At 37.3% G+C, this 18,392-nt stretch overlaps 1 protein-coding gene across 2 annotated transcripts in view; it reads right to left on the bottom strand.

Moving 5' to 3' along the window:
- CDH12 (cadherin 12) overlaps positions 1-18,392 on the bottom strand; it is a 320,014-nt gene that overhangs the window by 53,683 nt on the left and 247,939 nt on the right. The window lies entirely within an intron of this gene.

Raw genomic sequence — 18,392 nt, 5'->3', positions numbered from 1 at the left:
AATTCCATGTCCTTTTTGTAGTGAGGGGCCCAAAACTGAACACAGTAATCAAGGTGCGGCCTCACCAGTGCCGAGTACAGGGGTAAGATCACTTCCCTGTCACTGCTGGCCACGCTATTTCTGATACAGGCCAGGATGCCATTGGCCTTCTTGGCCACCTGGGCACACTGCTGGCTCATGTTCAGCCGGCTGTCAATCAACACCCCCAGGTCCCTCTCTGACTGGCAGCTCTCCAGCCACTCCTCCCCAAGCCTGTAGCGCTGCTGGGGGTTGTTGTGACCCAAGTGCAGCACCCGGCATTTGGCCTTATTGAAGCTCATACAGTTGGCCTTAGCCCATCGCTCCAGCCTGTCCAGGTCTCTCTGCAGAGCCACCCTACCCTCAAGCAGATCAACACTCCCACCCAGCTTGGTGTCGTCTGCAAACTTACTGAGGGTGCACTCGATCCCCTCGTCTAGATCATCAATAAAGATGTTAAACAGGAGTGGCCCCAAAACCAAGCCCTGGGGGACACCACTCATGACCGGCCTCCAACCAGATTTAACTCCGTTCACCACAACTCTCTGGGCCCGGCCATCCAGCCAGTGTTTTACCCAGCAAAGCATGCGATCATCTAAGCCTCAAGCAGTCAGTTTCACCAGGAGAATGCTGTGGGAAACGGTGTCAAAGGCCTTGCTAAAGTCGAGGTAAACTACATCCACAGCCTTTCCCTCATCCAATAAGCAGGTCACTCTGTCGTAGAAGGAGATCAGGTTTGTCAAGCAGGACCTGCCTTTCATAAACCCATGCTGACTGGGCCTGATCATCTGGTTGTCCCGCATGTGTTGTAAGATGGTACTCTGGATGAGCTGCTCCATCAGCTTCCCAGGCACCAAAGTCAAGCTGACAGGCCTGTAATTTCCTGGATCATCCTTCTGACCCTTCTTATAGATGGGCGTCACATTGGCCAGTTTCCAATCTGTCGGGACTTCCCCGGTCAGCCAGGACTGCTGGTAAATGATGGAAAGTGGCTTGGTGAGCACCCCAGCCAGCTCCTTCAGCACTCTTGGGTGTATCCCATCCAGTCCCATAGACTTGTGTGTGTCTATGTGATGTAGTAGGTCACTGACTCTCTCCTGGATTGCGGGAGGGTCGTTCTCCCAGTCTCTATCATCTGGCCGAGGGGGCTGGATTCCCTCAATACAACTAGTCTTGTTACTAAAGACTGAGGCAAAGAAGGCATTAAGTACCTCAGCCTTCCCCTCATCACTTGTTACCAAGTTTCCTTCAGCAAAATAAGGATCTGAGAAGTTGTATATCATGTAACAGCTGGATAGATGACTTTTGCATCCAGCCACTGAATGAAACAGCAGACGCTGTTCCCTGTCGTTATCTCCTTACAATGCATGCTGTGTCAGCTTTTTCAGCTTTACAATATTTCCAGGTGAGGAAAAAAAATTGCATTAGCACTGCTAGATTAGGAGCAAACCTACTCTTTTGTGAGCTGGTAGTTTGGGCCACGGTACCTATATAATTGTCTGTTTGATTGCCTCTGAAAAAAAGTGCTTTGTCTGCTTCCTCCCCCTGTCCATCAGTGTGCAAAGTATACCTGTAGGCAAAACTTGCTTTCTTTGAGAAAATCCCTGTAAGTAAAGTCTGCTTGTGTCAGCATCCACATTTGGACATTACCACGTGTAGCTTTGTAGTACTCATTGACTGAGCTACTAGAGGTTGTGCAATTATCATTTAACTATTTCTTCCAAGGGAACATACTAAAGGAACATGTTGTTCTTTTTCCAAGGGAATGTAATAAAGGAAGTTTTGCTTTTTTTTTTTTTTTTCTTGTTGTTTTAACAGCTGGAAAGGTGCACTATGACTCAAACCATTGTCAACACAAGAGTAGCCTCAGCTATTTCTTACTTGTACCTCAATGACTGAGTAAAGAATACAACTTTAGCGTGGTGTACAGGAGACAATCACAAATGCTATTATCTAATGCCACTTACAAATATGTGTATTACTGGGTCTCTGCTATGCAAGTTATTCAGAAGAGGTGGAAGAAAAAGGATCCAAAAGACCTTTGCCTGCACTTGAACTTTATATTACATTTCCACAACACAGTTCTAACCCTGATGCCCAGGTCTTTTACAGACACTTATACCGGATGACAGAAATCATTGCTGCAGTGTTTTCTCTTTATAGCCACAATTTTGGTGAATGTAAAATGTAAGAGCATATGCTAATGGATTTTTCCTTCTTTGCTTAGTTGATCTATTTTTAGTGAACTGAGGAACACTCAGATTCATTAAAACAAACGTTTCTCTATAAAATATTGTACCTGGTTGTAAAGCGTATGGGACTTAGATGAAGTCAAGTAAACACATCGTTACTCATTTCAAATTGTTTAGGCCTTTATCAGTTATTTTCAATGACTTGGCATTTCATCACTTCCAGAAATTCAACAGCCATAAAGATGGGGTCATACAGATTAATTTGAAACTCTGAAGTAATCTTCAACTCTGCCAGAGTCAGATCTCTGAAGATGTAGTATGTAATTACACTGCCATCGTCCTCCTGTAATATTATCTTCACAGCATATGGAAGTTCTTAATGGTGTTACTGTGACAACATACTTTCAGAATAAAATAAATGAAAACAAATAATGTATATTGTTGCCAGCTCAGGGAAAAATTTCAAAATAATATAATGTATAGCATGAAAACTGCCTTTTTTTCTGTCAAAAAATAGTGTTTGTACAGAGGACATCTGAAATGATCAATACATCTGCACATGAAATATAACAGAAAGACAGTTTTGTAGATTTTTATTTTTATGTTTCTAGAAGATGTTACTTCTTGACGTGGGCTTGCTGTGACAGTTTAACGTTATTCAGTTTTTATTGTCCATTTTGCCTGTATACACTATACCTCCATTTGGTATAAAGGTATATTGAAACAGGCCTGAGTAATAGCCTTTTACTCCCAAAGGTCCTGAAAACCTTGTTGTGTGCAGCTTCTAGGAATGATGGAACATGCAGCTCAGACAAACTTATGCAGCAGCTCGTTACGCTGCTCAAACAGTTCTGTCAAATTTTGTAGATTGTCTCCTATGACTTCTTTGCCTACAAAAATCTTTTCTTCTACTTGCATAAATCTTTTAAATGCGTTTTCTAAATTTGTTGCTGGCTTTTGTAAAGGATGAGTTATGTGGGATGTACCAAAGGAGCAAGCCCTTACTTCCCTCAGACTGCACTATGAAACTGGACTCTGCAACTAGTTACTCTTTTGCTAATTTCAGTCATGCATATTGCATGCAAGTTGGAATATTTTCACATATAGGGAAGCTAGTAGCAATGCATATTGCCTGTTCAAGATTTTTCACTCTGTTGTAAGGAATTTTAAGAAAAAAAAATGTTATTTTTAAGGTCAAAAGTTATGTGCCAGTTGAAGTTGCTTAACTTATGCAACACTTTGCACTTAAATTACCCTTAAAATTCAACCCAGAATCCAAAACTAGAAAAAGCCCAGTGATTATGTAGCTTAACATAAGCATTCAGGCATCCCCATATCAAGCCTCTGTAGTGTCTATGTGACTCAAGGTGTGAAACATCCTTGGAGTTTCAGGTTGAGCAGCATCAATGAGGATGATAAAAATAAATGAGTGATGATGCCATTGAAGTGTTTAGGCTGAAATGACTAATAGGGCTTGTTACTCAGCCCCAAAAGCATTCAGGAGACAGAGGTGGAGGTGAGCTAACAACTCATACACACTGCCTCCAAGTTTCTAAAACAAAGATGGTTCCAAAGCGCATAGCAGGAAGAAATCAGAGCTGAGTAAGTGACAGGTAATCAGTCATATTGACTGAAATTCGCACACATTTAGAGTTCTTTTGACATGATTAAATTAGTTTTAGTTTTTAAGGCTCAAAAACTGTTCTGGGATTTGATTTTTACTTACAAGGGTTTTTTTTTTGTTTTATTTCTTCACCCCTGCAGTTTACAGGTACACCATTTGCCAAAAAGGTTTTCGATTCTGATGAGATAAGAAATGAAAACCATCACTACATCTCATCATCAAAACAGCCATTAAGAAATAACCCAGGTTAGCATCTAAGGACTTAAGTTAAATGCATAATGGCCTTCCAGCAAATGGCTGTACATGCTATTTGAGGTTTTTTCTAATCTGTCACCATACATGTAGTGTGTGTATGCAAGATTATCCTCTCCTGCTTTTTCTTTGTCTATATTTTTTTTCAGTTCTCTTTGACAGTTGCCAAAGTATTGCATTGAAGTTAAATGTGATAGCATGAATCTTATAGGCAACAAGACTGAAATAAAATAATTTCTTTCTTTGATCTAAATCTTTAATGTTTTTTCAGGAAAAAAAATAATCAGATTATGTATACTATAGTATTTTTGTTACTTTAAATTACCAAGGCATTTCAGTTTTTATCCTGGACAGGTTATGAGGGCACTGATTTCTGTATGTTTAGGAAGAATCCAAAGACAACAGTTCATATTTACTTGATGGTGTTTTAACAATAGTGTAATAGGCAAAAGAAAGGATACTGTAAATACAAACAGATACTGAGTATACTAAACCTGTTATCTCAGCTACAGCTAATCAGCCTAATAATTAGCAGCTTCTGATGTACATGCTCCTAAAACTGGAAAGATTCAATTTATCACAGCAGTGACATATAATCGTGCATCTCCTAGCTGTGGCTCTGTGCGCTGCAGGGGTTTGGGATCCTGTGCAGGGAAGAGAAATGCCTGGCTTTGTCACCATGTGCTCTGATGCAGGTCATGCATGACCTGGCATAGACTGGTAAAACTTCAGTAATGGCAAGGCTTCTTCCATCCTCAAACCCACTGCTCTGACTTAGGGTTTATGGTCTCATTAGATATAGCATAACCATTCTTAAAAATTCCTGGTTCTCTGCTGTGGACTCCAAAGTCCACACCTAGCAAGGGCTACATTTCCCCAGACTGCAGAGATCCTGGATGTCCAAGGGTCCCCAGTTCTTCAAGGGAAAATGAGCAGAAGCAAAACCCCTTTCGAATTTGATCCTGCCCAAGTTTAGCTCCCACATGATGGAGCTTCCCCAGAGCTGGCAGCTGCTGAGGCAGGACTCGATCAGCCCCTCAGGTGACCTAGCAAACTGAGAAAGAGGCTCTCCTCTCCTCTTTCTTCATTCCTTAGAGGGAAAAAAAAGTTCATCATACCTGCTATAATTTTTGTATACTGACAAATTTCAGTTTAACCATTTGCTGTTTTTACAACCAGTAAGCTGTTGTCAGAAAGCTTTCTAAAATAAAACTCCCCATTGCATGTCAGAGACTAACTCCACAGAGCATAACATCCCCTTGTTGGAGCAAGAGTTCAGGAAATGGGAAATCCCAGTGCATTTTCACAGCTGAAGATATGCACCCACAGCTTCTGTCTCCAAAGAGTCCTGGGTGTAGCAGAGACAATAGAGAATATTCTGTTTAACAGCATAATGTAGAAATAATTCTAGCTGCAGTTGTTTGGTGCCACACACACTCAGATGTGTGTGTCCTAATACCTAGGCAAGAATAACAATATTCTTTGAAGAATTTTAAATTTTATTTTGTATGGTGGTACAGTTTTACTAGGAGGAGAAAAAAATGCTAATTTTTAGAACTTACTTAAGTTTATAATTAAGGATTTCTCCTAGATGATATGAGATTGAATTCTAACAAGCTGGGGAGACCAAATCAAGTTTCTGAGTAACTGATTTAATCATGCTGTTATTACTGTATAGGAAAGATGCTACCATCATCACTTTCACTTCCATTGGTCTTGCTGTATGAAAAAGTGGTGGCTAAATGGTCATTTGTGCAAAGTCTGACTTAGTCAATGCATTCATGTGTTAGACAATGTGCTTCCTGGATCTGAGAGGGCTTCTGTGGAAAACCAGTTCTAGATGATCAGCTTCATTATGTGTCATGACCAATAAAGAACTGTTCTGTTAATATCATTTTTACTGATTAAGAAATTATTACCAAACAAAAAAAGTCAGTAAAAGAAGCCCAAAAAACAATGAGAAAAATAATTTTTAGGGGCCTAGTCTAAAAGCTTGAATTAAATGTTTTTATGTAAGTTACAGAGTGGTTATAAAGAATTATCAAGGTGTAGCATGCCTTATAGATAGAAGAAGAATTATCCTTTCAAGAGAAAATGTCTTTCCTTTTTCAGAATCTCAGGCAGCATGTAATTGGCATTTATCAGATAGGTCTGTTGATAATATTCTGGTGATCACACTGTCACCATGAAATAAATCAATACACTGATTTCCTCTATAAAATTTAAATTGCATGATATATGTGAAACATTAACGTGATAAAAAGTATATTGCCAAGGATGGGACACAGAATTTGTAATGCTCTGCTTAACATCTCTGCTTCTTAAATATCTTGTGTGAGCTTTTTCATATTTTCTTTATTACTCTGGCACAAAATATAATAACACAATTTTACTACAATTCATTCACTCTTAAGAATGTGGTCAAGCCATTTACTTTAGTATCTAAGCCAAGTGCTCTAAATCATCTATATTGGAAGAATCATTTTTCTCTCCATCGACTAAGGAAATTAGGTCCCTATCTTTAGTCCTCTGAGTCACACCTAAGTTGCATGCCTAAAATCATCTAAACAAAGTATGTTCAGCTTCTGTATTACTCAGAAGACTCCCTATGAAGCTTTGTTTTTCACATTCTCATTGGGAACATTTTAGGTAAATGGTTTTCCCTAAAATACATACTACTTTTCTTCACCATGTTGGCACAGTCTGAAGCAGAAAATTTTCATTCTTAAAGATAAAAATGTGAAATCATCAAGTACAAGTGCATAATAGTTTACTGTTCTTTGTTTTAAGTTTTGGTTTCTGTATGCAGTTTCCTTAAAATACTTGTGATTTAGTGTGTGATATAGACCAAAAAATAATGATACTATAAGATGGCAATTGGTCTCACATTTCTAGTCTCTTATACTGAAGGGAAGTTGCTACAAGTATGCTTGAAATTGCTAATGTACAGGGACCTGTAAAGTAGGACATTTAGTTTTAACGTTAACCATCACTTGTGTTTTACTAGCTTTTATTTTTCCTGTATTTTACTGCAATGTATGTAATTTCATTTATACTTTTTTTTCCTAACTACCCTCTGTAGTCATTACCCACTTGTAAGATGTTCTGAAACCTTTAACTCCTTGCCTAGTGAAGATAAGACAGACCTTGGACAGTCTGAAAAACTCCCTGAGTACATCCCTAACAGCAGGAACCTAAAAAACAAGTGTCTAAGAAGATGCCAGTGTCAAGCCACTGGAAGCTGGTCTAAACTAACCTCCTTGGAACAAACAGGAGCTGAAGGATGGATGAGGTAACTCTATGACCATATATGGACAATAGAGACCTAAAGTTCACTAACGGACAGTGTGAGAAAGGCTCTGGGGACCCCTAAGGAGGGGAGAAGACCCTCACTCTATTTTTACTACGCATGCTCAGACTATGTAAATGAATTCTGAGAACCTATTAGCATGACTGCCTTTTCTAGGAAATCTGATGCATATGCATGCTTTCTGTGTATATTAGTCAGAGCGTTTTGTTAGTAAGTGCGGCACTTGTGGTGGAGCGATGCCCAGTGCTGCGAATAAAGAATACCTGCTTAACAGTTATACTCAATTCTGACTGTTGAGTGAAGCTCTTTGTTTCAATACTTTACAGCAAGTATGATCAACTTATCAAAACTAATGTTTATGTCTTCCAATTTAAGCGTTTAAAGGTGAGATTTCTATACAAGTACTGCTTCTTTAGCAGTGAAATCTGTGGGTAGCGAGCGCTTAGTTATTGTTCCTTCTCTTCAGAGCATTGGCAATCACATTTATAAGATCAACTAATTTGCTGTGGAAGTCACTGAGAAAAAAAAAATTGTCATGAATTCAAGAGAATACTTAAAAGAGTTCCTCTAGAATATTTCTGTTATTTTCTTTTTATTTTTTTACTTTTCTTCAACTAAACATGTATTCTGGACTCAGAGAAGACAGTTTCAAAATTGCTTCAAAACTGCTTCAGAACAGCTCCTAATGCTCTCAGAAGGAACCTTTGGATTGTTGCAAGTACTTTTTGGGCATCCCATTTAATGCTTTTACAAGGAGTGGAACACTCCTAAAAATCTGACTACAACTGTGGTTGTTAGGCATTTCTGAAAATCACAAGCCTAAAGTATTGTGACTATAATTAGATAATTACATATGGTCTGTTTCACTTCATGTTGCACTGTAGCCTCTAAATTTTCAGAAAGCAAGTCCACCACTGTCTGAAGCAGAAAGGCTGTGTTGATTTCTTACTTGGACAGAAAGCTTCGGGGAAAAAGGCAGATCCTGCAGGAAATAATAGTGACGCAGCAAAGGACACTGTAGTCTGTGAGTCACACTGCAACCAATTCTCAAGGTGTTTCAAGACAACCCCATGCTGTTAAATCTGCAGCCCTAGCTGCTTTTCAGTATCAGAGAGTAGGTGGGAATGCATAGTGCTTTTTAGCCATCCCAAGGTTACTGTGGATGATTTCACGCGTCCAATCTAAATACTGTCTTTGTTTTGAATGAATAATTTCTTCACCGCTCCCCACAGAAAACACATTGGGGTGGAATGATTGTCATGATTCCTGCCAAAGGTTGTTGAATTTCTATGAACCGTATTTGTTTACATCTTCTATACAGAAGGTAGCAGATTATTAAATACAATTATTAATAATAGTAATCTACTATGATGATGATGTTTAAAAATAATTGACCCATAAATCTTGCTGTTAATGATCAATTACCACTTAAACCTGATGATAGGAGGAAAATTAATTAGATAAGTGCAGACTAACAACATAATTTTATGACCAATAGATAATATTTAACTTCTAATCACTATTGTGTTCATTTGTATTTCTTGGACTATTGCTTACTGTGCACTCAGAGCATTACATTTTACCTAGTGACAAATTACCTGTATTTCTCATTGGTTATGGAATAGTAAGAACTAGCTATATTTAGTAAGAAATAGCTATATTTGTTTTCATGCTTTGCATTGCAGCTGAGGGTTCAGTCTCTCTCAGTTTAGAGCTTTAAAGAGGTTTTTGTTTCATTCCATCAGTACTGCAAACAGTCCTCTAAGAATAGCCTTTGCTAGTTATGCATTCTTGAGAAAGTTAAAAAAATAATGTAAGTGTAGGAGACATAAAATTTACTAAACATTTAGTGTTTTGAGAATCTATGGTAACTGAACTCCCTCCAGTTTATCTCTCAGGTTTTTTCAACATATTATGCTTTAGTTGGGTTTGTGTCATTGTTCAGTCTGAATCAAATGTTTCATTCTTCAAGATGCTTTATGATCAAGATCATGCAACAGTGACAGCTACCAAAAAAAAGAAGCTTCTAGGGACCTTTTACTAAGACTACATCTACTTTTGGGGGCAAATCAGTTCTTACTGAAAGTGCTTGAAAAATTCTGATGTGAAAATGAATAAGAAAAAAGTAAGAGAAAGTTGGCATAAGTCTTCAAAGAAAAATAAAATGAGCCATTGTATATCTTCTTTTAGTCTATGTAAAAATGTCTTTAATGGCACTGATTAAGTGGTGGTGTAGAAAAAAATACAGAGGCTTTTTTATGACTAGCTGTCAAATGTGTAGCTAAGTCAGGTAGGTCAAATAGAAGCAGCAGGCAAGGGTCACTGAGCTGTGTGACAGTGCAGTGGCCAAACCAAGCAAGACAGAGCTGTAAAGTGCTTTTCTGGGATGGTGAAGAATCGTGATCTCAGGATAGCAAAATGTGTAGAGACTCAGAGCTGGAAGAGAATCAACACAGGATAAATTATTTTAACAGTGTTATTACTGGGGAGTAAAAACTACTTGGGGAGGAGAAGGAGGAGATGGCCACACTGTAGTTATAAGATGAAAATGAGATCAGGGATAAATTTGTGCCTCTTTTAGGAGAAGGGAGACAAGAGTGCATGTTGAATATAAGGATAGCCAAGGTGAGGAGGAAAGAGAAGGCCAGAGGAGGGGGAGACAGAGATGCAGATAGTACAGAGGTATGAGACTTGGAAGGAACCTGGATTAAAGAGGAGTTACCCTAAATCCTCCTCTGATTCCTGTAAGAGCACTGTGCAAATACTGCTCTGATACTATTTATTCAGGTACTGATTTGACTATTGTTTTGCTGGTGTTAAAACTGTTGTTATCTAGAGACTCAGTGGTATTACAATCCAAAATTATAATGACCTGCATGGCTGCTGTTCTCATGATTGGCTTAAAATTGCATGGGTCCATTTCTGGAGTCTGCATTCCTGTCTTCCATCTGTCCTGTAAATGGTTTGTTAAAATATATTTTCAACTCAAAAATACAGTTTTAGTTTACCCAAAACTCACAGCTAAACGGAAATCAGACTTACTTAATATTTTCTGACATTAAAAGATAAAAGCTTGGCTTAAAAAGCCAAGCTAGTGCTTTTTTTTCCTTTTATGTCTTATGACATAGTGGTTAGAAAATTAACAAAGATGGAGTAAGAAAATTAACAAAGATGGAGTAGACTAGGATTCAACCTTCCCTCCCTTTCTGATTCAAAGCAAGCTCTGACTCGGGTCTCCCACCTAATTACCGCCTGCAGGCTAGTCTGCAATGAATCTGTCCACCTGTCCTGTGTAAGTATCTCCCATTTGGCATATAATAAGTAATTAGTTGCTTGAACTGAATGAGGGAATCTTGTCTGCCAGGCAAATATTTTAATCAATGAAAGATAGACTCATTTTCATTCTGAGAGCCAATGAAGATACAAGTCCTGTATATAAAGCACAATAACTTTTAACAGGAGTGGCAAGAAAAGTCATACTTCTATCTAAATTGCAGTGGGTAGAATAACTTCCCAGAAAGTTGGGGAGACTTGGTATAATACTTAATTAGGCAGATCAGAGCTCTGCACCTTAATCCCAAATAAATTTTCTACCAAATAGTCCAAGTGGGGAGAGAATAATTCTTCCTTGTGGTGTTTTTTTTTTTTATTATTCTTTTTTATTATTATTTTTTTAATCAAAACCTCTGCTTTTATTATTTTAATTTTTCAGGTTTGTGAACAGAATAATTTCTCAATCACGCAGTCCTTTTATGTAAATGTCAAATTTACTACTGGGTGGGATCTGCATTGTATTCTTCTGAAATCTTTAAAAGCTGATACCATCATCTGAGGAACTTCTCTCTCATAGGCCACTCATCCAAAGCAGGGGGTTAAAAGATTTTTCCTTCTATTTCATGTGGACCAGAAGACCTTTTGCTTGCACTCTGCATCTGAACCCAATTTTGCAATAAAATATGAGCAAGACTGGTTCAAAGCCACATGAATGGAATCAGCCACATTTAGTTTATCGAGTAAACAGAATTGACCTGCTTTTATATAGTAAAACCTATGCTAAATAGCGTGTATGCAATTTCTGTGATGCACTAAGCTTCCCAGAATATATAAATAAACAACTCTGATAAGAGCTTTCGATCCACAGAGTGTGTATGCATAAGTATATATAGGCAGGTTATTCCAAGTTCAGCACTTGGTTGTCTTTTCTTTGAAAATATTTCTACAGATTTCAGTACTTGAAAGTAAACCTATTAAAATATTCTATGAACCAATAAATAATCACTGAAAATAGATGCTACCTTAAGGCTAATAATATGCAAACTGTATTCCTAATATCATAACTGTGAAATAGATAATAGATCTATATAATAGAACATCCTAATAATAGATCATTCAAGTAGCATGCAAAGGTTATATAACTAAGAAAAACAAAAAAAGGTAGCGCTCTTTTATAGAGGTCCTTTTTTACTTGCACTGAAACTCCTGGAATTGCATCAATGAAAGATATTTTTTTCCAGTTTCTGAATTGGCTGTTTTGTTGACTTTTCTTTTTAAGATTGTTACTTCCTCGGCTGTCTCCAGTGGAGGATTTAATACAATGCATTGTACTGGCCACTCTTGAAATCCAAATCCAATTAGCTGCAAACTTCTACAGTATGGGCAGACAGATGATGTGCAAGGTCCTAGGAATAACCCTTCAACCTTGCATTATTTAAAGTGTCATTACCAGAAAGATGAACAGTGGCATTTCTGTTTCCAAGCATGTTAGCATTTCTGTAAATTTGCCATGCTCTTTTATGCAAACTAACTTGATGAATTTCACTGGGATGCTTCTGGAAAGACGATGACACAAAAAAATGGTCCTTGTGATGGCTAGGTATTGCTCCACAGCCATCTGAACATTTTAAATGTGGTTGCAAAACAGCACTGGTATAATGGTTTCTGACCATCAGGTTGCTGCTTCTTTTAAAGCTAAGACACACACAAGTACACAGAATTCAAGTATTGGGTACAAGCCCTACTTCATTTTTCTTGTATTGAAATCATTTTTCAATTATTCCCCTACAGTATTGACTTCTCCTATGAGTTGGAAATGATATGACAAAACATAGCTTTAGCTCAATAGTTCTTTTGAATAAAAAAAGTAAATTCAGGGAGCATCATCTTAAAAATACACACCTTAAAAATAAACCAAATTTACTGATGACTTCATAAGTCATTGAAAATGATCTTTTACTTGCTAATATCAGAATAAAAACTGTATAAATTTTAAAATTCAATTGCATTTCTTCTATATCAAGGCCTTATCCTCTAAAAGTATATTTATGTCATATTAAAATAAAAATACATACTATTCCTTTGACTAAAATGTTTCGCATGTGCTTTTATTGCTCAGCATATAAGGGTTTATTTCTCTAAATTGCTTTCACAGTCACTCTGTCATCAGTGAACAAAAGAAAGAGACAGGAAAACTGAAGCACAATAACCTTAAAAAATATGAATCAACCACTTCACTTAATTGGTTTGATTCTATAAAGTATAATTTGTACCAACTAATTATACAGATTTTGTCATTTAAATGTTGAGGTAAATATAACCCATCCATCCTTTCTTGAAGCTTATTTTAAGATTTGGAAACAAGTCACAGCTCTCCTTCCAGCTATCTCAGACTGGTCTAACGCTTCATGAGTTAAGGGTTAGCCCCATTAGCTTCTAGAAAGGATGTGCTGAACAGTCTTTTTTCACTTAACCAGATATCATGTATGTGAATAGCTGAGAAAGGCCATCAGTTCTGTTCTGGACCAGGATGCACGCCTACAGATAAACAGCTTTTATCCACTCTTCTCTGTTCAAAGGCAATGTTGTGACATAGGAAATTTTCATTTAATTACTTGAACTTTGTTACTATGATAGAAAAAGCACTTTCCCTTTTAGTCTTTGCCTTATTTTTTCTGGTTTTGGCAAGAATCAAACTTTGGTATGAAGCATTTATTTTAATATTTATGAAAAAGTTCTATCTTTAACAATGAAACATACACAGTAATGCAGGAAGTCACTGTACTAATGAAGAGTCAGGCAAGATGTATATAAAACACTTTTGGAAATAAATTTCTACTAATAAAATCATTCAGATTAATTTTTCTTCTAGTTATAAAGAAAATATCGGTTTTCTGAAGTGTCTCAGTTTTCTGAAATGTGGGCCAATAGACACCTGCAGGTCAAACAACTCTGACAGAAATATATAATGTTTAGAGGTTTCCGCTTTGTTACACTCCTCATTACTGTGAGACACATAAGGTGGGAGTTCCCCACTGAATATGTTCAAAAGCACAGGTTCTGAATAAAAAATTCCATGTTCAGCAGGATAGCCAGTGGTTTTTCATCACTGGATGCTGATTTCCAATTCAAACCTGCCTGTCTCCTTAAAGGACCCTTGATAAGATGAAGGTGTTCCATGATACATTTTTTTTTGCAAGCTTATAATGTATTATTTATCAATGTAGCTTCTTCCAAGTATTAATAATATATGTTCTGCCACTTCTGCTGTGAAATCTTTTTTTTTTCCACCTTAACTGAGTTCAGAAAATGAATTTAAACTTTATTTTGTGATAACTAATATTTTCTTATTTGATAAGGATTTCTATAGCATGGCATCTTTGGTATAAGCCCTTTGGGAAACTGTGGTCCCAATTATGTGATGAAAAAACATTTGCCCTGCAGCAGTTAGTGTTAAAGGACCTTCAGTATCTTTTTTCAGTCTGCACTTGAACTTCCTGGCTTGGTTGACCAACGATGAGTATTGCGATACTGGAGGTCTCAAGTCCCAGCAATAGCGAGGGTTCTTTAGGTTTTGCCAGGCCTGAACTTGGCAACTACCTGGACCTGATTTTAAAGGCTTATTTTTCACATAAACTGAAATTCTGCACACGTATATTTTAGCTATGGTAGTCAAGCAAAAGACAAACTCCATTTTCTGGCAGGTAGTTACTCTGAATCATTGCAATGTTTTCAAAGAGCAAAACTGAAAAATGCAGTTACTATATTAGAAATAAGGTTCATAGTCAACTTTTTTTTTCTATAAATTATTTCTGTTTAGCTGTAATTAGCCTTGTGTCTGTGAATTTCAGGCACACTATACATCACCTCACATACCGCTTAACCAAATGGGACTGGCTAAGTAAATCCCCAGTGACCAGGATTTTTGCTTTCACTATTTTGATTAAGCAGAGTTCCTTAGATTATGAGAATATAAACACGTTGCCTGTAACACATCCCCCCCTAAAAAAATGTTTCAAGTAACTGTCTGCCTTGACCAAGCCTGTTCCAATACATTGGAGTCCCCATACTGACATTTTAGCTTGTAAGCCATGCTAAATGTTTATTATTTTCAATATCAACATGAACCTCCAATATTATTTTCTTCTGTTTTGTTGAGTCACTGCTATAATTCAGATTCTGTGACATTTGATATAATAGAAAAGAAAGGTTTTCAACCTTATTAGCGTGCAAAGTACAGAACAAGTTTGGTCTCGTGATTTTTTCTGCTCCTTCATAGCAACAACTGGGCAAAGACATCATAACCACAGTGCATGCATTAAATGAGACCTCAAGGTTATCTTCTTCAAAGAAGATGATATATTCCATGATTTCTCTATGCTGACATTACGTGAGACTTGTGTATTTTTGCAGCATCATAGTAGATGAAGGCATACAATCAAATAGAAAATTTCTAAAGCCCCTAACAGCAAAGAAAGTAAAATATACAACTGAAAATCAGATACAGGAAAGAGCACTGGGCCCAAGGAACTTGCCAATGCAGTGAATTTCTCAATTTCACAGCAGTTACATTATTTCCTCTTGAAACTGTGGTACCCTTTCTGCAGCAGGGATTCCAGATGAAAGGAAGGAGAAGACTGCAGTGGTGGACAGTTTAACAAGCACTAGGAATGTTGGGAATGTTGGTTCAAAGCGACCCTCTGGGATGATTTATTTGCATGTTGACCAGATCTGGAGCATCTCACAAGTGTTTTGACAGTATGTCAGGAAACACAAGGAGGGGCCAATGGCTGTAGTCCATGTGAGCTCTGACAAAATAAGGTAAGACCTCTCCCATTGTATGCAATTTGACTACAAGCCAACCACTTTATCCTGTAAATGTGACAGCCAGAGTGAGTCTTCTTTAACCTCTCCCTCTTAGGCAGCGTGGCTGCATGGCAGTGATCTCCCCTTGACATGGGATGCCCCTCAAGGTTGCTTCTCAAGGTAGAGAGACCTTTTACCAATGATCATTGGAAGAGACTAATTTGAGTTCTCCTTGAATTGCAATTTGACTGCATGACAGGCAACTCTTCCTTTGAGCAGGGACACCTCTCAGGGTTTGAGATTCCTTACCAGTGACCAAGAGGTTCTTCCTTATCAGGGCAGAGAGACACCTTATTTGCAACAGATCCCCAGTAAGTGACTAACAGCATGCTAAATTCATACTAATGAAATACATGTCACTAATTCTATTAGATATAAACCATTGACCAAGTCTGGGACCAAGTCTGGCACCTAGACTCCTCTCTGAGAAGGAATTTAGAAAGCAAGGGGGTCCATTCTGAACCTCATGACCCAACAGGAGGGTTTCCCTTACCTTTTTGCATCTCTGGTCTCTGTGTAAATTATTCTAAATCAGTTCTCCTCTGTATGTTTCTTCCATGTAGGAAGTAAAAGAGTGAACGTTGCCATCGAACTTTGTTAAGTCGCACTTTTGCAACATCATATTAAAATCACTTTTGCTAACACCTTTGACAGTGATTCTTTAAGCAATCTGAAACACTCATCTGCAACACAACCATAATGACTTTAAATGCAATATCTGTGGAGAAGCAATAAGAGACAAAATTACATGATAGCTCTACTCAGTTAAATTAAAAAAAAAAAAAAAGTGAGAATAAATAAAACTGAAGGATATTGCTATAAAAAAATCTGAATGGGATAGCTGAGACAGTGAAATAACTGTGGGTGGTGTGGATGCTATCTAGGGATACCGTTTTGAAGACCCACAACAAATGCACAGCACCTATTAAAACTCAACTCTGTAAGGGTAAACAACATAGCTAATAAAAGCAAGAACACATCTTTCAAAAAAATGAAGTTGTGTCTCAGGAAGGACAATAGAAAAAATCATAAAATCTGCTTTATCTATAAAAACACAATAAAGAGGACAAAACTGAGTTTGAATAAATTGACAAACAAGCCAAAAATAATTGTCTTTTAAAAATATTTGGAGGCAAAAGCGTGAGAGGAACAGTGTAAAGCCAACCCAAAATTGAGACATAGAAGTGATGATAAAATCACAAATGTAAAACTTAATACATTTTTCTCTTTGTTTTCAGCATAGAATAGCTGGGGAATTTTTCTATCCTGGAACCCTTCTTTGTGGGGGACTCATGAGAAGGTTAAATTAACTATAGAACCAGTTGTGGAACAAATAGACACAACAGTAACAAATCATTGGGATTAGCTGTTACATGCCCAAGAGCCTGAAGGATGAAATAAGTGAACTATTATGATGTGTAATATTGTGCTTCAAACCACTGTGGCACAAGAAGGCTTGTAGGTGCTAATATAACACTGATTTTTTTTCCCCCCAAAGATTTCCGGGAAGTTCAAGGGACCTAAAGATAGATATGACTGACACGCACAGAGCAAAACAGTCGAAGCAGGATTAATGGACTCATGGAGGATATCCCATACTGAAAAAAACCTCAACACAGCTTTTCTAACTAAAGGTTATATTTTTGCAGCGCTTTCTGAATTCTTTAAAGAGGTCAACATGCAGGTAGTTATGTAGGGATGGATTCAAAACAAATGAGGGGAAGCTGTTTGTTGAGTGAGATATGATTAATCTGTGCATCTCACTAACATGGGATGTTGTGGACTCTGAGATTTTGCATAAATTTCAAAGCAAAGGGTCTGTAAGAAAAATCCACTGAGGGCTGTTAAATACAAAGACACCATCCGGGCTAAAAATCATTAGAAACTGAAGAAATGTTCTGGAGTACTGTTTAGCTTGTTCTTATGTATACCCTCTAGATGTCAGTGTAAGAGACAGAAGGCAGAGCTAGATGGATATTTGTCTTAATGTGGTCATTCTTACATGCCTGCAGAAATGCAACATATTTTCATACTGAGGAAAAGAAGAAGAGTACTTTTTATATGAGAGAAAACTGAAGTTTCAGGTATGGTTTGGTACCTAAGGAGCATTTATAATACATAAAGTGGGATTATAATTCATGTACAAGAAAGGAGATACAAAGGAAAAAGCTGCCATGATCTTACTGCAAATTCACACAAATGTTCTAATATGAATTTGCCTTACTAACGACTTTTAGCAGCTAATTGTTTTGGCATAGTTATCAAGGTTTATTCTTGGGTAGTTTCTGCATTTCAAAGGTATGGGATATACAAAACTTCAGTAAATTTAAGGAGAGCAGTAAGTGACAATCCTGCTAATCATACACAGACTATGAAACTCTAAATTATCATACTTCTGAAAAGCCTCATTTAAACTAATTGATATGAAAAGTTATAAATTGTCAGTGGATGATCTCTATTTTGAGGCTGTAAGTGTTTTCAAGGACAGATATAATCTTCTGGGCTAAAAAAAATTCTGTGTAAAAAAGTCTGTTCCCAATTATCATAACAATGCTTAGCGTGAGCCAGTTGTGTCTTGGGTACCTGGAAGTCTCAGGTTATAAACTTCTGTCATTTGAAGGGGATCATCCAGTTTCCCTTGACAAAATAGTATTTCCCTAATCATTTTAAAAATGTAAATTAAATGAACTCTCAGGCTCAGGCAGGTCCGGTGGAATGCTGCTGTATTTCCTCTCATTCAAAACTCGTACTTTCAAATTAAGCTTTATATTCTTTAAAAAAACAACAGTATATTCTAAATTTTTTCATCATACATTGTTCTTCTTCCTGGATCTCAATTCCTTATCTAAAGGATTTT

Source organism: Strix uralensis, chromosome 1 (genome assembly GCF_047716275.1).
Source record: "Strix uralensis isolate ZFMK-TIS-50842 chromosome 1, bStrUra1, whole genome shotgun sequence".
NCBI lineage: Eukaryota > Metazoa > Chordata > Aves > Strigiformes > Strigidae > Strix > Strix uralensis.
Note: the sequence above shows the minus strand (reverse complement) of the source record. Positions and strands in the feature narration are given on the sequence as shown.